The sequence below is a fragment of the Felis catus genome, chromosome B3, assembly GCF_018350175.1.
Source record: "Felis catus isolate Fca126 chromosome B3, F.catus_Fca126_mat1.0, whole genome shotgun sequence".
In the NCBI taxonomy this organism is placed as follows: Eukaryota; Metazoa; Chordata; class Mammalia; order Carnivora; family Felidae; genus Felis; species Felis catus.
Genome location: NC_058373.1, coordinates 37,436,061 through 37,461,221, shown reverse-complemented (window position 1 = coordinate 37,461,221; position 25,161 = coordinate 37,436,061). Strand labels below are relative to the sequence as shown.

At 42.4% G+C, this 25,161-nt stretch overlaps 2 long non-coding RNA genes across 3 annotated transcripts in view; one reads left to right on the top strand and one right to left on the bottom strand.

Moving 5' to 3' along the window:
• The window catches only part of LOC123385880, a 35,563-nt gene extending 22,669 nt beyond the window's left edge, over positions 1 to 12,894 (bottom strand). The window contains exon 1 of the long non-coding RNA XR_006599072.1: positions 12,595 to 12,894. This is a non-coding gene — a long non-coding RNA (uncharacterized LOC123385880). The remainder of the gene's footprint in view (positions 1 to 12,594) is intronic.
• Positions 1 to 25,161, top strand: part of LOC109500613 — a 58,447-nt gene that overhangs the window by 27,207 nt on the left and 6,079 nt on the right. The window lies entirely within an intron of this gene.

Below are 25,161 nucleotides of genomic sequence, written 5' to 3'. Positions count from 1 at the left end.
GGCAAAAACCTCTTTGATCTTGGCCACAGCAACTTCTTACTCAACACATCTCTGGAGGCAAGGGAAACAAAAGCAAAAATGAACTACTAGGACCTCATCAAAATAAAAAGCTTCTGTACAGTGAAGGAAACAATCAGCAAACTTAAAAGGCAACCAACAGAATGGGAGAAGATATTTGCAAGTGATGTATCAGATGAAGGGTTAGTATCCAAAATCTATAAAGAACTTATCAAACTCAACACCCAAAAAACAAATAATCCAGTGAAGAAATGGGCAAAAGACATGAATAGACACTTCTCCAAAAAAGACATCCAGATGGCCAACTGACACATGAAAAAATGCTCAACATCACTCATCATCAGGGAAATATAAATCAAAACTAATTTGGATGTAAATCTTAAAAAATAAAAAATAAAATTAAAAAAAGAAATAATTATACATGCAAATAAGCAGAAAAAAAAGAATTGCAAATGAAAACCACAATGACATTCTGCTACATCACAAAATGATTCAAATCAAAAAATCTGACAATACCAACAACTGTTGACAATGCAAAGCAACTGGAAGTTTTATACCTTGCTGGTGAGAAAGGAAAATCGTTCATCACTTTGGAATACAGTTTGACAGTTTCTTATATACTGATGCATATATCTCATTGTTTTAATCTGCAACTCCTTAATGACAAATGATGTTGAGCATTTTTTTGTATGCTTGTTTGCCATCTGTTTATCTTCTTGGTGAGGTGTCTGTTCAGATATTTTGCCCATTTTTAAATGGGGTTGTTTTTTTACTGTTCAGTTTTAAGAGTTCTTTGTGTATTTTGGATACAAGTCCTTTGTCAGATATATGTTTTTAAAATATATTCTCTCAGTCTGTGATTTTTTTTCATTCTTTTAACAGTGTCTTGTGCAGAGCAAAAGTTTTTAATTTTAATAAAGTCCAACCATTTTTTTTCTTTAATAAATCATGTTTTTGGTGTTGTATCTAAAAATTCATTGCTAAACCCAAAGTTATCTGGATTTTTCCTGTCTCCTTCTAGAAGTTTTATAGTTTTGCAGTTTACATTTTTTTCTTTAATATATCATGTTTTTGGTGTTATATCTAAAAATTCATTGCTAAACCCAAAGTTATCTGGATTTTTCCTGTCTCCTTCTAGAAGTTTTATAGTTTTGCAGTTTACATTTAGGTCAATGACCAATTTTGAGTTAATTTTTGTGAAAGATAGAAAGTCTGTGTTTAGATTCCTTTTTTTTTTTCTTAACATATGGACATCCAGTGGTTCCAGCACCGTTTGTTGAAAAGGTTATCCTTTATCCATTGAGTTGTCGTTTCTCCTTTGTCAAAGATCAGTTGACTATTATTGAATGTAAATTTTACTTCAATAATATTGACTCTTCCGGGACCTTGGACAACTCACGTAAAAACTACATTTCCCAGCCCCCTATATACCTCACTTACTTATGCCCTTGTGGGCAAGTTTTCATCTGAATGGGATGTGAGAGGATGTGACTACAATTCTAATTTCATATTCTTTTTTTTTTAATGTTTATTTACTTGAGAGGGAGAGCATGAGCAGGGGAGGGGCAGAAAGAGAGGGAGAGAGAGAGAATGCCAAGCAGGCTCTGCACCATCAGCACAGAGTCCAATGTGGGGCTCAATCCAACAAACCATGAGATCATGACCTCAGCCGAAATCAAGAGTTGGATGCTTACCCGACTGAGCCACCCAGGCACTTGGGTCTTTGTCTTCTAATAGAAGATTTAACTCATTTACATGTATTGTTTAGATTATGTATTTTGTTTTTGGTAATCTTGCTTATGAGTCATACTTGTTTATCATTCTAATTACCTTTTTCATGTCTTCTATTATGCAGACTGTGTTTTGCTTGCTTTTATCTTGCTGTGATTTGGAAGATAGATATCCTGTTTTTTAATTCTACAGTTTATTGTAAATAAAAAAAAATTATTTCAAAAAGACCCCCACATCTTAATTATCAAGTTCAAATATAGCCTAACAAAATATCAGCGTTCTTCTAAAAAATTTATTTCGGGGCGCCTGGGTGGCGCAGTCGGTTAAGCGTCCGACTTCAGACAGGTCACAATCTCGCGGCCCGTGAGTTCGAGCCCCGCGTCAGGCTCTGGGCTGATGGCTCAGAGCCTGGAGCCTGTTTCCGATTCTGTGTCTCCCTCTCTCTCTGGCCCTCCCCCGTTCATGCTCTGTCTCTCTCTGTCCCAAAAATAAATAAATGTTGAAAAAAAAATTTTTTTTTAAATTTATTTCTTTGTATCTGTCCCTTAGTAAGTCACCTCCCAATGAGATGAGAACAGAAATTTTACCTCATTATTTGTTTGTTTGTTTGTTTGTTTGTTTGTTTGTTTAGGTTTAGGGGTAGCATGGTAAAGATCTTGGACTTGGCACAAAATAAATATATAATTTATCACACATACTGATACTCAGAAGGCCAGCTTTGATCTTCTTCAGTGACCCTTTTGAATTACAGCTGATCCTATTATTAGTTTTATTAGAATTTATTGGGACACCTGGGTGGCTCAGTCGGTTAAGTGTTTGGCTTCAGCTCAGGTCATGATCTCCTGGTTCACGAGTTCAAGCCCCATGTTGGACTCTGTGCTGACAGCTCAGAGCCTGGAGCCTGCTTCAGATTCCCTCTCTCTCTGCCCCTACCCTGCTCGCCTCTCTGTCTCTGTCTCTTTCTCAAAAATAAATACACATTAAAAAAAACACAATTTATTGATAATGTGGGACTTTTCTTTTTGTTTTCAACCTATTTTATTCCAATGACATACATAATGAATGACATTCACATACAAGGTACAGTCTCATGGACATAACCTCTCTGAGAAATACTAAACATTTAGTAGAGAAGTTAAATAGCCTCTCATACTTTCTTTGGCATGATATTTATAACAGCATTTTTTAAAATGTTTATTTATTTTTGGGAGAGAGAGAGGGAGAGAGAGTGTGAGTGGGGAAGGGGCAAAGGGAGAAGGGACAGAGGATCTAAAGCAGGCTCTGCACTGAGAGTAGAAAGCCCCATGCAGGGTTTGAACTCACGAATCACAAAATCATGACCTGAGCCAGTCAGATGCTTACGATGCCCCTATAAAAGTGTTTTATAAACATATGAGTGGTAAAATCAGCCCTTAAGGACATGTAAACAACATTCTATATGATAAAGTACATAACTATAAGCAAATCAATTTCTAAAATATGAAGCTTTATTTAAATTAAAATATATCTACGGGGCGCCTGGGTGGCGCAGTCGGTTAAGCATCCGACTTCAGCCAGGTCACGATCTCGCGGTCCGTGAGTTCGAGCCCCGCGTCAGGCTCTGGGCTGATGGCTCGGAGCCTGGAGCCTGTTTCTGATTCTGTGTCTCCCTCTCTCTCTGCCCCTCCCCCGCTCATGCTCTGTCTCTCTCTGTCTCAAAAATAAATAAACGCTGAAAAAAATTTTTTTTAAATTAAAATATATCTTTCAATAAATTTTATTTTTCCCGTCTTCACAGCATAGATAATATTAGGAAAGGAACACATATGTACTGTTGCAGAATAAACATGAGTTAATCTCCTACTGTTTAAAATGATCACAGAAGGGGTGCCTGGGTGGCTCAGTTGGTTAAGCGTCGGACTTAGCTCAGGTCATGATCTCGAGGTTCCTGAGTTCGAGCCCTGCCTCAGGCTCTGTGCTGACAGCTCAGAGCCTGGAGCCTGCTTCAGATTCTGTGTCTCTCTCTCTGCCCCTCCCTTGCTTATTCTCTCTTTGTCTTTCTCTGTCTCTCTCTCAAGAATACATAAACATTAAAAATTTTTTAAAAAATGATCACAGAAGTCAATCATCTCTATCTATGTGACTATGAATATGACAAGTTGCCCTTGTACCATCTGTTTGGTTTTGATTTGGTAATCGTCACTGCCACCTGGCTCCCAATAGAAATGATCGTCAGGTCATGCTCTTTCCTGTGCCTTCTAGATGTGGATGTAATCTTCGGGTTTGATTCATCGTCCCTGCCTCCTTCCCTATTAAGAATTTATCTATAGGTAAAATTAAGAAGAAAATGAAAGTAAGTCTGTGAATCATGACTACCAGGCACCAAGATCATTCATAATCCTCACCGCTATTTGTGGTGCCCCTGGCAAGGGTAATCGCCACTAGCTGAGGCCAGGATAAGATAAATTGTGGGTCATGTGCAGTTTTGGTAGTTCTCTGTATCAGCCCTATTTCTGCTTCTCAAGAAAGTGCATTGTAATTCAAGCGACTGCGAGAGCTTGATTATATTTGAATGCATTCTGAGTTTTCACAATTAATTAATTTCAAAATAGGAAATATTCCAATCAAAGAAATACAGTGAATAATAAGACAATAGTATACTCTCCACCTAGTTTAAGAGATGCCACCTGGGTGGCTCAGTGGGTTGAGCGTATGACTTCGGCTCAGGTCATGATCTTATGGTTTGTGGGTTTGAGCCCTGCATTGGGCTCTGTGTTGACAACCTGGAGCCTGCTTCAGATTCTGTGTCTCCCTCCCTCTCTGCCCCACCACGGCTAGCCTCTTTCTCTCTCTCTCAAAAATAAATAAACATTAAAAAAATTAAAAAAAAAAGAGATACAACAATAGAGATACGATTGAGTTTAAAGACAATTAGGTCTCTCTGATTTAAATAAAACAAGCCAAAAGAAGTCCCCCCACAAAACCCCACTTTAACTGAAGTATAGCATACATCTAATTTATTTTTAAAAAATAATTTTCAAAATTCACCCCATGAGATGAATTTCTTGGGACAACTGTGCCACCAGTGACAATGTCATGAGGTGATGCAGTAATATGACTGCAGATCAAATTCATGAATGAACAGCGTCCTTCAACTTTCCTCATCATAAGTTGTTATTTCAACTCCTTCTGGTTGAATATATAAATGCCAACAATTCAACATTCAAAATTATAAGCCTGTAAAGGAAAAGTAAGTTTCTTGGGGTACCTGGCTGGCTCAGTTGGTGTAGAGCGCAACTCTTGATTTGAGGTTGTGAGTTCAAGCCCCATGCTGGGTGTAGATTACTTAAAAATAAAATCTTAAAAAGAAGAAAGAAAGGAAGGAAGGGAGGAAGGAAGGAAGGAAGGAAGGAAGGAAGGAAGGAAGGAAGGAAGGAAGGAAGAAAGAAAGAAAGAAAGAAAGAAAGAAAGAAAGAAAGAAAGAAAGAAAGAAAGAGAAAGAAAACAAAAGTAGGTTTCTTGTCCCCTGTCCTTCAGCTCATGATTTCTTCCAAAGGTGCATCTGTGGCTATGGATTCTTGTGTGTCCTTCCAGGGATATTCTACGCGGTCAGTGAATTTTCAAGATAGGATCTATGGATTGGTTAGGTTGCATACAACAGAAAGGCCACTGTCTTGACTTAACCAAGTAGGAGTTTCCACTTCTCGTGAGCGGGAAGTCTGGAGGCAAGCAGGCAGGGTCGGGCAGCATTGTCACAATAGTGTCAATGTCCGGCCACGTCCCTGCTTTCTGCTGCCTCACACTTAATGTGCAGTTCATTGAGTCACAGTCACGAGTTGACTGCACTTCAGAAACCAAGAAGTAGGGAGAACGAGGGAAAAGTATGCCTGTGTTAAAGCAAAACGTTCTCAGAAATCTCCAGCTGTCTTCCATTGATATCTCAGTGGCCACATGGCGTCACGTGGCCACTTGGAGGGAATCTGGGAAGCGGAATAGCTAATCTAGGCCTACTGTCGCTCTCCTCGAAATGTCTCTTGGTAAAGAAGGACAGCAATAACTGTATCTGCCAACCCCGCTTGCTTTTTTTTCCACTTAACTATGTGATTCCACATGCTCTTTCTTCTCAGAATAGACTTGCAGTGTCAGATTCATTTCCGTCTTTTTATTCATTTAACAAATAAGAGTGTGTTGCTCACTTAGGTAGCAGAGGGAGATTAACTGCCTTCCACTATCCGTTTCTGGTATTTTGAAAACCTCTGATTTTTAAATGGACACCAGGCTGGGGCACCTGGCTGGCTCAGTCAGTTAAGCGTCTGACTTCGGCTCAGGTCATGATCTTGCGGTTGGTGAGTTCGAGCCCTGCATCAGGCTCTGTGCTGATAGCTCAGATTCTGTGTCTCCCTCTCTCTCTGCCCCTCCCCAACTTGTGTGCGCTCTCTCTCTCTCTCTCTCTGTCTCTCAAAAATAAATAAAAATACTAAAAAAAAAAAAAAGTTTAAGTGGACACAAGGCCACCCAGGATAAGACAAAATTTCTAGGCATCCTTTCAGCGAGTTGTGGCCATATGATTAAGTTCTGGCCTCTGTGATGAGAGCGAGGGTGGTGTGTAAAACTACCAGGTCCTGCCTTTGAAGAGGACATGTGTGCCTGCCCCTTCCTCTCTTTCCCTTCTGTGGGCTGCACTGCGGACTTCATGGTGCCCCTCATGCAGGGGTGGGTGGGGGGTGTTACATGCAACAGCAGCCACGTCTACATCCTAACTAATACCTCCATGGATGTGCTGATAGGGAGCCAGGAAGCAAAAACGGATAGAATTGTCTCCTTGCCTTCAAGGAGCTCCAAATCTCATGGAGAAGACCAACAGGTAGACAAATCCCTCTGAAGTCATATGGCCAGTGCTGTGGTGGGTCAAGGACCTTTGGAGCCCAGCAAATGCAATGGCCTGCCATCTCTCCAGCCCTCAGCCGTTCACACCCATCCATAGATGGATTTATCTATCATCCACCCACTCATTCTTGCCCTCAGCCATCCCTCTCCCCTACACAGCTCACGAGGACCCTGCAGTGATTTTTGGCAGAGAGTTATGTAGAACCCATGCTGATGTATTTTTCTCAGAATCAAGCTGATCAGAGTGCACTTTTTAGCCACAATTTTCACGGATGCCAAGATCATCACACACATGCAATATAATGAGATTTCAGATCCAAATCACATAATACATGCTTCTTTGGGCAGATTTTTAGATTTTCCTACATAATAAAAATGATACATTGACTACTTTTTTTTCTTTTTCAAGCAATCCCTCCCTCTTCTGAGTCAGGGTGTGACAGTCCAGAGCACAGCCGAGACTGGGAGACAGGAAGGGCAAGTTTGGTGTTTTCAGTAGTCATTTGTGATGCTCTAAAAGTAAGGGTCATCCGAAGCTGTGTATTCCCCTTATTCTCTAGGGCTTAGGGTGAGGTGGGGCGACTACCAAAAAAAATCCCAGCAGATTTCATTCACCTCCCAGGAGTGAGACTCAAACACTTCCTCTCTCTCTCTCTCTCTCTCTCTCTCTCTCTCTCTCTCTCTCAGTAAGGCCACTTAAACAAACTTTTGAAAATCCCTCTTAATAAACAGAAAACCAAGGATGCAGATTATGGCAGAAACATAGGGTATGGAATTTTCTGTTTCATTTAATGAGAAAACATAGTCATCATTAAAAAATAAAACAGCTGACATGCTGACCCCCATTAGCAAATATGAAATGTCACTTATCAAAAATGCTGAAAATTATTTGATTTAAAACATTACGTAGCAAACTTCAAACAAATTGAACTTCGTGGTTAAGTCACAGACCTGACCTGCCTTCTGTGGAGATTGGGGGTTGGGGGGGGGGGGCGGTGGTCTCAGGCACTAGGCAGCTGGGCTCCCGGAAATAGCCCACCCAGGAGAGAGGAGCTTAGCTGGCATTAGGTATCATCTGAGACTCATCACACTCTCCAGAGCTCCTCGGATTACCAGGCAAGGTTGCCTCTCACATTTGCAGAAGGAAGCACTGTCATTCCAAGCTAGCCTCTGTGCTCAGAATCTGGAAGGGTCTGCCTCCCTCTAAAATATTTTGAAAGGAGCCAACAGCTAAGCTTTGGTGAGCTCTGCCTCAATTTCTTCATCTCTAAAATAAGAATAGTAATAGTGGTGCTTACCTCATGGGGTGTTGTGAGAATTACAGCCCTCAGTTGATGATCATTATCATTACTTAGTAGTAATTATTATTAGTAATACTTCCTCCAGATTGTTGCATGGATTGCAGTATGTGCAAATAAACAGATTTTAAGGGCTTCCTGAGACTGGCAGTAGGGAGGCAGCATTTAAGAGTGGAGGCTTTCTGCCAGACTACCAGCGGCGTTTGTATCCAGGATGGCCACTGAGGAGCTGTGTGCCCTTGGGCAAGTTGCTTAACCTCCCCGAGCATTTCTTTCCTTATTTTTTTTTAAATTTTTTTAAATGTTTATTTTTGAGAGAGAGAGAGAGAGACAGACAGACAGACAGACAGACAGAGTGGGAGCAGGAGAGCGGCAGAGAGAGAGGGAGACACAGAATCCTAAGCAGGCTCCAGGCTCTGAGCTGTCAGCACAGAGCCCCACGTGGGGAGCCACCTCAGGAACTGTAACATCATGACCCGAACCAAAGTCGGATGCTCAACTGACTGATCCACTCAGGCACCCCTCTTTTCTCATTTTTAAAGTGAAAGTAATAACAATGCGCATTTCACTACCTGGTAGGAAGAGGCTGAGCTAGGCTTTCTACAGCCAGAGCATCTGAGCTGTCCAAAGGGCCTGGAAAGTGAGGGAGTATTATTCTAATAGGATAATGATGTTATTCTAGTAACAGTACTACCTATCTCAAAGGGTAGTTATGAGGCATGAGCACATGCAGAGCGCTTTACAACAATGCCAGACAATAACTATGTACTATTATTATTATCTCCATTTTGTAGATGAGGAAATTGAGGCCCAGAGGCATTGAGCCCCGACCCCAGAAGCATGCCATTAGTGGGTGGTAGGGCCGGCACTGGAATCCAGGGGTTCCGTCAGTGCCCCGCAGCTGCCCAGCCTGGGAACTAGACATCTCCTCTCCCTCCACTCCCCACCCCCCGGGAAGGCGCCCTGGGAACGGAAAGCTGGCCGCCCTCCAAGTCCCAGGGGCCCTGGAGCCCTGCCCCCGCTGCACCCTCCCCCAGCCTCAGAACAAAGTACACTGCGCCGCGGGAACATTCCAGCCCACTGAAGGCCGGCCGCGCCCCCGGAGCTGCGCAGCGCGTCTGCGGGCCCCCGGCCGAGCCCCGCGGAGCCCCTCCGGCCCCTCCGCCCCCCCCCCCCCCGCCCCCCGGCCCCTCCGGCCCCTCCGGCCTTCCTGCCCAGCGCGCGTGCAGACGCGATTGCACCGGAGGAATTCGCTCTTCCCTTTCTTAACCTCCCCGACCCGACTCTCAAAAGGCCGAGGGACGCGGGGGGCGGAGCAGATGCAGAGGCTGGCGTCGGCCCCGGCGGGCTCGGAGCTAAGCTGCATTCCCCGCGGCGCCCTGCCTTGGCAGCGCCGGCTCCCGGGCGCGCTGGGCCCTGGCCCGGCTGCCCCCACGGCCTCACTTTACTCCTTCATAAGAAATTAATGCATGCTTTTGTTAAGAAAATAGGACAAGTAGAACTAGGAGAAAGATCTCCGTGCATCCTACCCCTCGGAGACAACTGCTATTAATTTTGATTACGTCCTTCCAGACTTCCCTGTGCACAAAACACAGACGTATATTAACGTGGAAAGGGAGCATGCAATTATACCGTTGTTTTTAAATGAACGGACTTTAGTTTTCAGAGCAGTTTTAGGTTTACAGAAAATTGAGATCGTGCAGAGTTCCCATGCACCTCTTGTCCCCATGTACCTGCTGTCCCCATCTTCACAGTTTGTCCTATTATTAGCATCTTGCATTCGGGTGGCACACTCATCACAACTGATAGACCAGTGTTGATACACTATTATTCATTAAGCCCGTAGCTTAATTAAGCTTTCCTTTTGGTGCTGTAAAGTTCAAAGTTCAGATAAATGTGTAATGTCTGTGTCCCCCATTACAGTGTCATACAGATTAGTTTCCCCCACCTTAAAAAATCCCCTGGGCTCTACCTAGTCATCCCTCCCTTTGGGACCTGGTGCAACCACCGATCTTTTTACAGTCTCTAGTTTTGCCTTTTCCAGAATGTCACATAGTTAGTCATACAGTAAGTACTTAGCTGTCCTTCCCTGTGGCAGGCTGGCTTCTTTGGCGAAACAGTATGCTTCTAAGTTTCCTCCATGTCTTTTCATGGATTAATAGCTCATTTCTTTTTAATGCTGAATAATATTGCATTGTATGAACGTACCACTGTTTGTTTATCCATTCACCTTTGGAAGGACATCTTGGTCGCTTCCAGTTTTGGCCAGTTGTGAACAGGCTGCTATCAACGTTCATGTGCAGGTTTATTGCACTATTTTCCAGCTTGCTTTTTTTCAATCACATTATGAATGGGTTTCGGTATTGTAAACACAGATACAGATCATCATTTTAATGGCTACGTAAGATTCTATCACAGTTTATTTAACCAGCCTCTATTGTTAAGCAAATAGATTGTTGTCCTGGATTCTGACCTCCTAAGCCTACCCCAACTGGTTGGTCTACACTTGACAGTATCTTGTAGTTCAGGCTTGGCTGCCTGAGTCTTGTGTTCGAATCCCAGACACCCCACTTACTTACTGGGTGACCCTGGGATGACGTTCTTAATTCCCTATGATTTGGTTCCTCATCTGTGAAATGGAAATAATAATTGTGCTTATTGTGAAGATTAACGGAGCTGATACACGTAGAGTATTTAGCACAGTTTAGAACCTGGCACGTGTTAACCCATAATAAAACGTAGCTCTTATAACAGACAAGTAATACAGAACCTGAAAAGCCAGGGTGTTGTATAGTCTTTGATAGATGTTGGGTGAAATCACAAAGAATGGTGAGATACTCATGGTGAAGGTACTCCAGCGAGTGAGGGGCAGTAGCCGGCAGGCCGAGAAGGCTTCAACAAGAAGGATAGGGGCTGGTTTAGTCTAAGGACACGAACTTCAAGGGAATAGTCGTTTTATAGAGAAAAAAGAAGGATCAGTAGTCTAGAAAAGTCAAAGGAGAGCAAGGAGGACCCCTCCCCCACCCCTGGGCCTGTGATCTGTGGGCTAAAGGAGAACACCCAGCGGCTACATGAGAGGGCTGTAAGAAAAGCAATGTTCTCAGGCAGAACCAGATTTCAATGAAGGCAAGAAGAGGAAATGAATGTTTGGAGAGGAGACTGAGGATTTAGGGGATATTGCTGAGGGTGGACCGGAGGTTGAGGTCGCAGTGGAAGAATGGGGAACTTAGGAAGAGTGGGCATGAAATTAATAAGCATAAGAGTCTGTATGTGGGTGGATGACCATCAATGGATGTTGAGTTTTACTATTTTTTAAAACTTTTAATTTAATTTTGAATTTACTTTTTAGATTGAAAAATTTATCACATTATTATAGGACTCTTCTCTTATATTCCATTCATACCATAAATTTTAATGATTTTAAAAAAAATGTTTATTTTGAGAAAGAGATAAGAGATCGAGCAGGGGAGGGGCAGAGAGAGGGAGACAGAATCCCAAACAAGCTCCATACCATCAGTGCAGAGCCTGAGGAGGAGCTCGAACTCATGAACCGTGAGATCGTGACCTGAGCAGGAATCAAGAGTCAGATGCTTACCCGACTGAGCCATCTAGGCGCCCCAAGTTTTAATGATTAATTTCACATTTATACCAACCCTTCATCCTTAGGATAACACAAACTCGCAGGATATATTATCTTTTTAATATATTGTTGAATTCTTCACTTTGCTGTTATTTTGTTTAGGACTTTTTTGCATCTGTGTTTGTTAACAAGATTGATTTATACTTTTCCTTTCTTCTAATATCCTTGGTAGGTTTCAGTAACAAGGTGATGCTGGCCTCATACTTTGAGTTTGGGTTATGTTTCCTCTCTTCTATTTTCTGAAACAGTATGTGTAATCACGACAATTTTCCTTCTTAAATATTTATTAGAATTTGCCAGTGAAGCCATCTGGGACTGGAGTTTTCTTTGTTGGAAGATTCAAATTATGAATTCCATTTGTTTAATAGATGTAGTACTATTCAGATGTTCTATTCCTTTTGTTGGTTTTTGTAAGTGGTAGTTTTGTAGCTGCTGTCTCAAACTCAAATTTTTAATGTATTTGAAGACACAAGTTGTTCATCGTCTTATCTTTATAATGTCTATAGGACCTGTAGCTATGTCTTTTTCTCATTCTTAATATTGGTAATTAATGCCTTCTCTCTTTTATCAGTTTTCCCAGGGGCTTTTACATGTTATCAATGTTTTCACACAACAGTCTTCTAGATTTTGATCATCCTATGTATCTTAAGTTTATTATTATTATTTTTTCTGCAAGAGTTCCTGCTCTTATCTTTATGGATTTTTAAACATTTGACTTGTTGAAACACAGAGCTACCATATGACCGAAGATTACACTTCAAAATATATTCAAGAGAGATGGAAACATGTTCACACAAGAACTTGTACCTGAATGTTCATAGCGACATTGTTCCCATAGCCCCAAAGTGGAAACAACCCAAATGCCACCAACTGGTAATGGAAAACAAAATGTGTTGTATCCATACCATATTAGTTTGCTAGGGCTGCCATGACAAAATACTACATTCTGGGGGACTTAGACAATGGAAATTTATCCTCTCATGGTTCTGGAGGCTAGAAGGTCAAGATTGAGATTTTCAGGTTTGATTTCTCCTGAGGTACCTGTCCTTGACTTGCAGATGACATTGTCTCACTGTGTCCTCACATGGCTTTTTCTCTGTTCATGGGCATCCTTGGCAACTCTTCCTCTTCTTAGAAGGACACCAGTTCTGTTAGATGAGGACCCCATACCTTTATGACCTCACGGAGCTCTTAAAAGATGCTACTAACTCTGTATGTAGTAACATTGGGGGTTAGGACCTCAACATATGAATTTGCGGGGGGCACAATTCTGTTCATAGCAATCTTGTCGCACGTCTGTCAGTTCTCATCGCTGTAGAGAAATTCTGTGTGAATATGCCATGTTTGATTTATCTGTGCTACAGGTAATGGGCATTTGGTTAGTTTCCAGTTTGAGGATATATGAATAGTGCTTCTGTGAACATTCTGTACCTTTTACGTAAACATTAAACATTTCTGTTGGATGTATATATATATATATATATATATATATATATATATATATATATATACCTAAGAATTACTGGGTCCTTATTTTCAGCCTTACAAGATACTGATGAACATTTTTCCCATAGATAGTTTACACTCTTACCAGCAATTTCTGAGAGTTCTGTTTGTTCCACATTTTTGGCAACACTTGGTATTATCTGATTTTTTTCCTATTTTTTTTTTTTTTAGTCAATTCTGGAGATAGTGTGAAATATCTAATGATGTTAATCTGTATTTCCTTCATGACTAGTGGAGTTAAGTACCTTTTCTGTGTCTGTTGGCCACTGGAATATAATTTATTGTGAAGTGGCTATTCATTTTCTGTTATTTTGTTGTTGCTTTGTAGGGCTTTTAAATGTATTCTGGCCAGATAAAAACATCCTCTCTTATTGAAAATATCTTCTTACATACCATGGTTTGCCATTTGACTAACTTTCATCTAGAAGCCACTTTCATTCTTAATATAGACCAGTCTATCCTTTCTCCCTAGATAGTCAGCTCATTATTTTGGCCCCGTTTTAAAAAATCTTTACATACTACAAGATTGTGAAGATGTTCTCTTATGTTTCTTTCTAAAAGGAGCTTCCCCCCGCCCCCACTTATATTTAGATCTGCAGTCAGTTGGAATTATTTTTCATGTGTGACCTGAGATAGAGAACAAAATTCTTTTTTCCATATAAACGTTCAGTTAGCCGACACTGTATATTAAAATATTTTCTTTCCCTAGTGTACTGCCATGGTACCTTTGCCGTTAGATAGGTGACCAAATAAATGTGATTCTGATTCTATTTATTGGTTTATTTGTCTATGTTAGAATGATATATTTTATCATTCTACGTATACCTTCTATTAGCTTGGAAATTATATACTTTTTAATTTTTCTGTTAGCAGTCACCCCAATGATTACAAATGAATCAGTGACTTACCAAAGTCTAGTGTTATTTGGTAGTTTTACCGCTTTATTTAGACCACTCCAAATATATTTCAGACTTCACAAGATCTCCTTCTGCTTCTCTCCTCGTCTTTCTCCTCCTCCTCCTTTTTCTTGCCAATCAGTAGTCAGATTTATCTCTTTTCCTGCTTATTTTGTTGCTCTTCGTTTCTTCCTGCATCTCAGTATTTCCATCTGATATCTCTTTTCCATTTGCCTAAGGAACACCCTTTCGGGTTCCCTTTGAATCGAATCTGTTGGTGATGAACTCTCTGAATTTGTATTTGTCTGAAAATGTTTACTTTGCCTTCAATCTTGCTCAGTGTTTCTGTTGGGTGTAGTATTTCAGCTCTCCGATGATCGCATCATAATTGTATCTTGGATTTCATTGGTTTGTTGAGATTTTTTATGTCATTCTAATTATTGCTCCTTCAAAGGAAAGCTGTCTCTTTTCTGTTCTAAGATTTTCTTTGGGGGTGCCTGGGCGGCTCAGTTGGTTAAGATCCGACTTTGGCTCAGGTCATGATCTCATGGTTCATGAGTTTGAGCCCTGCGTCAGGCTCTGTACTGACAGCTCAGAGCCTGGAGCCTGCTTCAGAATCTGACTCCCTTTTCTCTGCCCCTCTCCCTCTCACACTCTGTCTCTCTCTCTCTCTCTCAAAAAATAAATAAATGTTTAAAAAAATTGAAAAATAAAAGATTTTCTTTGTGCCCGAGTTTGTGATCTGTCTAGGTGTGGCTTTCTGTTTCATACCTTCTTTGCGAGTTTGTAGTAATTCTTACATCTGTGACTTGATATCTTTCATCAGGTCTGGAACCTCCTGAGCAATTGTCTCTTCACATATGTTTCTGTGTGACTTTCTTCTTCTTCATGTATAGGACTCTAATTACATGTATGTTAAGGCTTTTTAGTATATTGCTTGTTTTACTTCTATATTGCATCGAATTTTGACTCTCCATACAATCTGGATATTTCTTCAGTTCTATTTTTTAGTACATTAATTCTCTCCTCAGCTTTGTCTCCTCTGCCATTAATTCCACACACTCAGTTCTTATTTGTTGGTTATGGTATTCTTAATATCTAGAACTTCCATTTGGTCCTTTTTTATGGTTTCTAGTTCTCTGATGAAGTTCTGAGGGAATAAAAGAGTTACTTGGCATATTCACAAGCAGGTAGACTCTTGCCCTAAGACTGACTTTGGAATCATCTGAGAAGCTGCCGGAACCTATTGCTACATGGACTGTGCCCAGGTGGTGAACAGCTCTCTGCTAACCAACAAAGAGCTTCTTGGTTTATGGATGGAAGTTCCAAGGTGCATGGAACAGCATCCTGCTTGGAAGGCTGCCATTCTGATTGAAAAATGGTTAAAAACAAATCAGCTCAGTGGACTGAGTTACATGCTATTTGCCCCTTTTTGAAATTTTACTGTCTCATTGGGGCAGTGGTCAATGGCTTGGCCATATGGTCAAGCAGAAGGGCAATGGAAAACTGGCCTATTAAAGGGATGCATAGAGGATCTGGTTGGCTCAGTCAGTAGAGCATGCAACTCTTGACCTCAGGGTTGTAAGTTTGAGCCCCATGTTGGGTGTAGAGATTACTTAAAAAAAATTTTTTTTTCAACGTTTATTTATTTTTGGGGCAGAGAGAGAGACAGAGCATGAATGGGGGAGGGGCAGAGAGAGAGGGAGACACAGAATCGGAAACAGGCTCCAGGCTCTGAGCCATCAGCCCAGAGCCCGACGCGGGGCTCAAACTCCCGGACCGCGAGATCGTGACCTGGCTGAAGTCGGACGCTTAACCGACTGTGCCACCCAGGCGCCCCGGATTACTTTAAAAAAATTAAATATTTGGGGCACTTGGGAGGCTCAGTCGGTTAAGTGTCTGACTTTGGCTCAGGTCACGATCTCATAGTTCATGGGTTCAAGCCCTGCATCTGGCTCTCTGCCATCAGCACAGAGACTGCTTCGGATCCTTTGTCTCTGTCTCTCTCTGCCTCCCTCTCTCTCTCTTTCAAAAATACGTAAACATTTGGAAAACAAATAAAAAAATAAAGTCTTTAAAAAAAATAAAATAAAGGGATGCCCATAGGGGGCACAGCCCTGTGAAAACCACCATGGGAATTTGAGGGGTGCATTAAAGTGGAACATGTTGATGTCCACCTTACTTGTGCTCAGTTGTGATTTGTAAAGGTGACTGAGTGATGACACTTAGAGGCTAATGCCAATGGAATATTTTTATTACTTACATTTCCTGAGAGAGGGTGTGTTACGCCTCACAGGGTGTAACACATGGAGAAGCACCAGTGTTGGGCAGGGGGCAGAAAGGAATGAAGGGAAGACACAGGCCACCGCCTTTATTAGGGTTTCCATGGGGAAGGCAAGGCAAGGCAGGACAGGGTGACTAGCTTAGGGTTGGCTAGTTTGAACAGTTCAGGCGGGCTCCGGGGCACAGGGGCTGTTCCCAGTTGTCTGGTCCCTGGCCCTGGGAGGTTCAGGGCAGGGGATGTTGTGTGGTGTGTGAGAGTAAGACAAAGAGGTGTTCAGAGTATGGGCTACAGGTGGCAGGCGAGGTATAAACAACTGGGGCTGTTAGTTTGGCCCTGAGATGAATGGGTGCCAGACAGACAAATACCGAGTGTAAGAAAATACAGTTAGAACACCATTAGAAGAACTCCCTTTCAGGATCAGCAGGTCACTGGAGCCAGTGAATAGATATCCTGGTGTGCTCATCTGAGGCAGCCACGTAGGTCCGTGAAATAAATAGACATCCGGGGCTGCAACAATGCAGATGCGGGCTGAATTTAGCCATATTCCTTTCGTACCCTCTGAGGCGTAGAGTGCCAATAAGAACAGTTCCATCTGCCAACAAGAGAGGCAGAGATTGCAGATGGCGCTGGGGAAGATTTCCTGGGGAGAAGGCCCTGAATGTAGCTGCGAAGTGGGCCTGGTACTGGTGGCCCTGGGCAGCTGCAAATGGGTCCTGGCAAGAGCAAATACTCACTCCGCCCGGACTTTGCCTACCAAGCAATAGAGAGAAACGCTCAGAGTGCTGTAGAAAAACCGGAACTAGGGGCGCCTGGGTGGCTCAGTCGGTTGAGCGTCCGACTTCAGCTCAGGTCACGATCTCGCGGTCCGTGAGTTCGAGCCCCGCGTCGGGCTCTGGGCTGATGGCTCAGAGCCTGGAGCCTGCTTCGGATTCTGTGTCTCCCTCTCTCTCTCTGCCCCTCCCCCGTTCATGTTCTGTCTCTCTCTGTCTCAAAAATAAATAAAACGTTAAAAAAAAAAAATAGAAAAACCGGAACTGAAGACACTCCACCAGTCTGGGCCTCCAAGTCACATGTCTTCAGACCTAGGAACATGCTCTATAGCCCATAATGTCCAACAATGGGCAGAGAGATCTCCTCCTCAGAGTCATAGTTGTTTTCGTTTTTTTTTTTTTTTTAATTTTTATTTAAATTCTATACAGTGCACATACAGTGCAATATTGGTTTCAGGAGTAGAATTCAATGATTCGTCACTTACCTACAACCTCCAGTGCTCATCACAGCAAGTGCCTTCCTTAGTACCCATCACCCATCTGACCCTTCACCACCTCCCCCCCACCTCCACCTTCCTCCATCAACTCTCAGTTTGTTTTCTATGTGAAGAGTCCTCGGAGTTACAGTTTGATAGAGAACTGGAATGGGTGTTTAAAATGGTTGTCTAAAATGGGAGCAGACACCAGCATGAAGCGCTGGCGGAAGGCCCTCACGAGTGTGTGCTCATACTCAACGCAGGGGTGCCAAGGCGGGGTCCCTACTAGGTAGACTCCTCTGCTTTTTCAGTGGATTTGGGAACTTTGATGCAAATTCCAGGTGGTCAACTGATTGCAGTACGCCAGCTGATGTCAGAACAGACTCCAGTTTTTATCCCCAGCCCCAGAAGGCTGTTAGATATTCCATTCGGCTTCTCCACCTCTCAGCTGCCTCTTGTGGACTTGTCTGATGCCCACTGTGGAAAGACGAACTCCACATTTCCTTTTTCTGAATGTTGACCCTATAATTTTTCATTGCCTGTTGGATCTTCAGTCCTCCAATCAGATGCGTTTCATATTCTGTCCAAAGTCTCTAATTGTCCTCAGTCTGGTAGGCGTTATCCAGTCTACCATCCATGGAAACATAAGTCCCTCTTTCCATAGATTTTTTTTTTCCCATTGTGGGTAAATATACATCGACGGGAAATTTACCACTTAAGCCATTTTAGAGTGTACAATTCAGTGGCATTGAGTACATTTTCAATGTTGTGCAATCATCAGCACTAGTTCCAGAACATTTTCATCACCCCCAAAAGGAAGCCCCATGTCCATTAAAAAGCCACTCCCCATACTGTCTCCCCCAGTCCCTGGCAACCACTCATGTATTTTCTGTCCCTAGGGATTTGCCTGTTCTGGATATTTTATGTAAATGGAATTGTATAATATGTGGCCTTTTGTGTCTGGCATCTATCACTGGGCATGTTTTCAAGGTCATAGACCTTTATATACAGTGTTTTCCAAATATTCTTCAGTCACTGTTTTGATTTCTTCTTTAATTCAGAAGTCAGTTAAGAGATGACTTTCTAAGTTTTCTTCCAAGTTTTGTTAGTTTTATATTAGTTTTATTCATCCCTATAACACATAGATTTAGTCCACTTCTGTAACATTTTGTGTTCTCTGTTTTATCCTCTGTGTGGTCTGTTTTTGTGCGTCGCTTTCGGGCGATTTGGAAAGTAGTTAGACTATTTTTAGTTCTCCTGGTGGTCATCCTTGTCATTTTAAATCATGTTTAACTAACAAGTCTCGATTCGTCATTTTCAGAAAGGAAACGATGTCATTTTCTCTCTCCTAAGAAAAATGGAGTTATTAGTGATTTAAACAATCTCTCTCGCAGCTGCTATGGAAATGGGATGGCCATTTCTTCAAAAAATTAAATGAAGCATTGCCATATGACCCAGTAATCCCAATTCTGGTTGTGTATCCAAAAGAAGTGAGTGAAAGCAGGGACTTGAACAGATATTTGTACACCCATTTTTATGGCAGTGTCGTCGTACACAGTAGCCAAATGACAGAAGCAACCCAAGTGTCCATCAACAGATGAAGAAATAAGCAAAATGCGGGCCATGCATGTAACGGATACTACACAGCCCTAAAACTAAGGAAGTTCTGAGACACGCCACAACAGGGATAAACCCAAAGACATTATGCCAAGTGAGAGAAGCCAGTCGGAAAAGGAGAAATGTGGGCGCCTGGGGGGCTCAGTCGTTAAGAATCTGACAAGCTCAGGTCATGATCTCATGGTTTGTGAGTTCAAGTCCTGCATCGGGTGAGCTCAAGCCCCACTCTGGGTGAACTCATGGCCCGCTCTGGGTGAGCTTAAGCCCTGCTTGGGGTGAACAGGAGCCCTGCTTCGGGTGAGCCCTGCTTCCCTCTCTCTCCTCTCTCTCTCTTCCTCTCTCTCCCTCTCTCTGCCTCTCTCTCTCTCTCTCTGCCCCTCCTGGGATTCTCTCTCTCTCTCTGCCACACCCTCTCTCTCAGAAAGAAAGAAAGAAAGAAAGAAAGAAAGAAAGAAAGAAAGAAAGAAAGAGAAAGAAAAATATACTGTAGGATTCCTCTTATATGAGGTTGCTAAAGTAGTCAAATACACAGAGACAGAATGGTGCTTGCAGGGCTGGGAGGAGGGGGCATGGGGAGCTAGTGTTTAACAGATAGGAAGTTTCAGCTGGGGTAGATGGAAAGGTTCTGGAGATGGATGGTGGTGATGGGTGCACAGCAGTGTCAATGTGCTTAATACCAAGGAACCATACACTTAAAAATCATTACAATGGTAGATTTTATGTTATGGATATTTTACCACAATAAAAACGAACAAGCAAACAAACAAGCAAATATCTGTTTTTCTTCTATTCCTCCCCCCCCCTCCTTTTTTGTGACAATTTTGGGATTTGTTTTTATCAACAACAATAAACACAACAACATAAAGCATTTTCAAGGTTTTTTTAAATTTTTTTTTAACATTCATTTTTGAGACAGAGAGAGACAGAACATGAACGGGGGAAGGTCAGAGAGAGAGGGAGACACAGAACCTGAAACAGGCTCCAGGCTCTGAGCTGTCAGCACAGAGCCCGAGGCGGGGCTCGAACTCACGGACCGCGAGATCATGACCTGAACCGAAGTCGGCTGCTTAACCGACTGAGCCACCCAGGCGCCCCTAATTTATTATTTAAAAAAAATTTTTTTAACATTTATTTATTTTTGAGACAGAGACAGAGCATGACTGGGGGAGGATCAGAGAGTCAGGGAGACACAGAATCTGAAACAGGCTCCAGGCTCTGAGCTGTGAGCACAGAGCCCGACGCGGGGCTCGAACTCACGGACCGCGAGATCGTGCCCTGAGCCGAAGTCAGACACCCAACCGACTGAGCCACCCGGGTGCCCCCTTTTTTTTAAATGATAATTCTAACACCTGTATTATTTTCCTGGTCAACATAATTATTACAGTTAAGAATGTTCAGGGGTGCGTGGGTGGCTCAGTTGGTTAAGCACCAACTTTAGCTCAGGTTATGATCTCGAGGTTCATGAGTTGGAGTCCTGCTTTGGGCTCTTGTGCTGACAGCTCAGAGCCTGGAGCCTGTTTCAGATTCTGTGTCCCTCCCCCGCTAGAACTCTTGTCTCTCTCTCAAAAATAAATAAAAAGAGTGTTTACCTGTATGTTTAAATAGATGTAATGCTTACCATGAGTCTTTTTATACCTCAGTTTCCTCCTATGTAAATTCTTAATTTGGATTCATCTTTTGGCTGTTTTTCTCATGTCTTCAAATAGAGTGGTAGATTTCCTGTTGATGGAATGAATGAGAAGGATTTCACTTCCTGTGTGACACCTTTGGGGGGGGGGGGCTTCCAGCCTGGGGATGGGACAGCTCCCTGCTATTGTTAGTTCCGGTGCAGCTCTGTCCCTTTTGGTTTCCCTCACTTCTTGCCTAAACCTTGTCAATTGTCTCTTCATGAAATTTCCCTCAATTACCCAGTTTGAGCCAGCTTCTGTTCTGGCTGGGTGATGCAACCTCTCCCCCAAGCACCCCGTACCTCCTGTCCCTTTTCTCTCTTTCAACCCCCTCCCCCTCCCCATTCTTTCTTCCTCTTTTTGTCCTCTCCCATTTGAAGCTAGGTGACAGGCGGTATGTAGGTTAGTATATCACACTCTTCATGTGCTCTGTGGTTGCTCTTGTCCCTGGGTGGTCAAGAGCACACTATTCCTTCTTTTGAAACAGCTCAGGATTCTGGTGGATTTTCAGAATGTGCAGTCCATCTCCCAGCCTCTCAGAAGCCCCACCCTGGCCAGCAGTCAGACAGGCTCCCAGTCCTGCCCTATGCTTTCTTTCTTATAGACAGCCCATTTTATTTCCTCGTCTGACATCTTGGGAGGGTGTGTGAGACCAAATCTGTTACATCAGTGTCTAGATGGAGCGTTAGCTAGCTCAGGCCAAGACATTATAAGTTGCATTTTTATTGCTTTCCCAATCCTTGTGTGCAGCTTTTATTGTGCTAGGAGTTTAAAATGTAATAAACAAGGAGAAAAAAAATATTTTAAGTCACTCTGGCTAAAGACTCCAGCCTAACAAAATCCTTAACAGACCCTTGTAAGTCCTGTTGCCGGGGAGTATTTGTCCAACAGACCTGGAACAGTTTAAAAAGGAGGAATGGGGGTTTGGTTAACATTAAAGAAACACAAAGATTTTTCATCTGGCTCTGGGGGAGACCAGAGCCACAGAGGGAACAAGAAAAGAAAGAGGGGATTGAGCATTTTTGCAAACAAATGATAAAACTGCCTTTTAAAGAAGGGGGGGGGAACCCCTTGTCCAAACAAGACTTTTGCCAGGGTAGGAAATCATTTCTGCAATTGTTTACAATGCTCAAGCAGCCCGTCCAAAGTCAACATGGCCTGGAAGCGTTGCCCTGGAGCCTCCTGCTCTTTGCCAGCCGCCTGCCAGCTCGGGCTCAGCTATTTCTGGGACTTAGTTCCCTCCCTTGAAAAACAAACTGTGGCCCTCACTGTCATCCCCAATAAAACCCCCAGGTTTTTCAGGCTTAATCATGTTTTCCAGAAGAGTTGTCCAAATTGGGGCCTGGGTGCAAAGAGTTGAGTTTGGGAGAGCCAGTTTGGGGGGAAGGGGACCTTTCATTTGCAAGGTGCCAAGGTGGAAATTTCCATTGCACTCCAAGATGGCTCCACCTGTGGCTAAGGAAACCCGTTCTGCCTTCAAAGAGGAGACCCTGGCTAGTGAAATTTGTGCCCCTTCCCACAGTTTGTTCCACAAATCTAGAGAAAAGTTTCCTTTTAATAAAAAGCACCATGATTGCTAGTAATAACCTCTTACTTCTGGATACCTCTTTAATATAGATAAATGTCTGTTATCTTATTTGATTTCCACCATGAGAAAGGCACTGTTAATCTCATAAATAAATGAGATTGACTAAATAAAGTTAATCTATGTGTCTCCTTCTTTTTGTGTTAGTAATACAGTCACGTGGTTTGCAAATTTTAAAGTGAAAATAAAGCCCTCCCTTGCACTCTGTCTCCACCTGCCCATAGGTAGCCAGTGTTGCTCATCTCTTGTGTATCTTTCCAGAGGTGTTTTATGCATATAAGCAACTTAGAGTGGCGCCAGGGGAGAGTATCGCACTGAGACAAAGGAGTCCCAGGCCCTAGTCCTGCTTCTGTCTCCAATGTGCTGTGTGACATTGTGTATGCCACTTTCCCTCTCTGGAACTCATCTGTGTCATCTGTGAAAATGGGAATACAAATAGCTAACATTCGGTTGGCTTATATGTACCCGCCACCGTGCCAAGTGCTCCCATATGTATTAGTTGAATTAAGATCACCACAACCGCGTAAGGAGGCATCATCAGCCCCATTTATCAGTGACAAAACCAAGACCTAGTGAAATTAAATAACATGTCCCGGTCATAGCTAATTAGAGGAGGAACCTGAATTTTATGAAGCTAGGTAATCTAACAGTAGAGCTCTTAGCCACTCAAACCACTATGATATTCCTCTGCCACTCATTGATGATATTGACAATACCAAATGATGGCTTGAGGCAGGAGGCTGTCCCAGAGCTGTTCCTTCCAAGTCTGCTATCAGGAACTGGTTCCAGTTCCTGTGAAGCTCTGGCCAGGCAGCTCTGACTCACTCAGCCCCATTTAGATGGGATGGTGGACAGCTGGCGAAGAGCAGGAGACAGCAGGGCAAGGCTCAGGCACGAACCCTGATGTCAGTCCCCTGCCTCCCTCCTGGGCATCAGGACAACTCCTTAAAAACAATCATTTTAAAATTTTTATCAAAAGTAGTAATGCACATATTTAAAAAGGCAACTAATATTTGAAGGCTTATAGCAAAAAGCATCAGAGAACAACCGCTTTTAACCCTTCTGGCTACTTTTTTATGTGTTTATCTCCATTATTATAAATCCGGGGTTTACTTTTTCTGTAAAAGTGCAAACTTTTCCCATAAAGGGCCACATAGGAAATATCTTCAGCTTTGTGGGCCAGTATGTTGCAACCGCTCAGCTCTTCTTGTAGCTACAAAGCAGCTGTAGGTAAATGAGTGGGTGTAGACATATCCCAGTACAACCTTATTTACAAAACCAGAATTGGCCAGTGGGACATCATTTGCTGACACCTGTTCCAATTGCTTAAACTTCTCTTCCTCAATATTCTTGATGTGTAAGTTTAGGGATTACCTGTTCATTTTCTATTGTGGTAGATAACAATTGACCTTTCTTAAACAGCTCCCCTTTCTGTAGTTGTTTATGCTCCTAAGCCATGCTAATAGAGTTATATTGTAATTATCAGTGAAATCAGTATTCAATGTTTGCTTATTATGACTGAGTAAATACTGTTCTTTACTGAGTCAAGTAATGTACCATGTGACATTTCCTTTCTCATGTAGGCTTTATTTTTACCTGGAGTTGATAAGGCTCTCATTCTTTTTTTTTTATTTGCATGGTTTCTTTGACCTTCAACAGCCCCTGTTGGACAATTTTCTACGTGGGTAAGCAGATAATGTGTCAATGTCTCTTTTTTTCAGTGCCATTGTTTTACCAGAGTCTCTCCTAGAGCATTCTAGCCTCCTGCTCCACTGTGGACTGCTCCCTTGAGCTTGGGCTCAGATCCTATCCCAGGGCTTCCTTTCTGCACTTGATCTCTTTTCTGTGTTGGATCTCTTTTCCCCAGATGTGATGTCTTCTTCTCTGACTTACTTCCTCATTTTGCTGGAGCACATCCTCTAGTAGCTGTCCGAGAAAGGGAACATGGGAGATAAAATGGTGAAGTTTGGTATATCTGAAAATGCCTTTAATTTAACATCACTGTTGAATGATAATTTTGCAGAATGGAGAGTTCTAGACTAGAAATTACCTTTGTCTCAATATTTTGAGAGATACAGGTTGTTAGAAGTCTGCCACATTTTTGATCCTTAATTCTTTGCATGCAATCTTTTTTCCCCTCAACAAGTTTTTATGTTCTTCTTTTTATTCCTAATGTTCCAAAATTTCTAGTCATTGTGCCAGGCACTCAATAGACCCTTTCAATTTGGACACTCATGTCCTTCAGGTCTGAGAAATTTCTTTGTAATATTTCTTTCATAATTTCCTTCCCTCCATTTTATTTTTTCTTTCTTTCTGATACTCCAATTCATTGGCTTTTAGACCTCTTGGATTGTCCCTTAATTTAAAAATGTTCTTTGTGGGGTGTCTGGGTGGCTCAGCCAGTTAAGTGTCTGACTCTTGATTTCAGCTCAGGTGACAATCTCATGGTTTGTAAGTTTGATCCCTGCATCGGGCTTTGGGATGACAGTGTGGAGCCTGCTTGGGATTCTCTCTCTCTCTCCCTCTCTTTCGGCTCCTTCTGCACATGCTCTCTCAAAACAAATAAATAAATTTTTAAAAAAGTGTTCTATTTTCTGCCTTTATCTTTTTATTTTTGGAAGAATTTCCTAGACTATTCCTTCCAGTATTTCCATTTAAATTATTTTTATTCTAGCTACCATACTTTAGATTTCTCAAAGCTCCATCTTGTTCTCTGTTGCCTTTTTTTTTTTTTAATTTTTTTTTTCAACGTTTATTTATTTTGGGGACAGAGAGAGACAGAGCATGAACGGGGGAGGGGCAGAGAG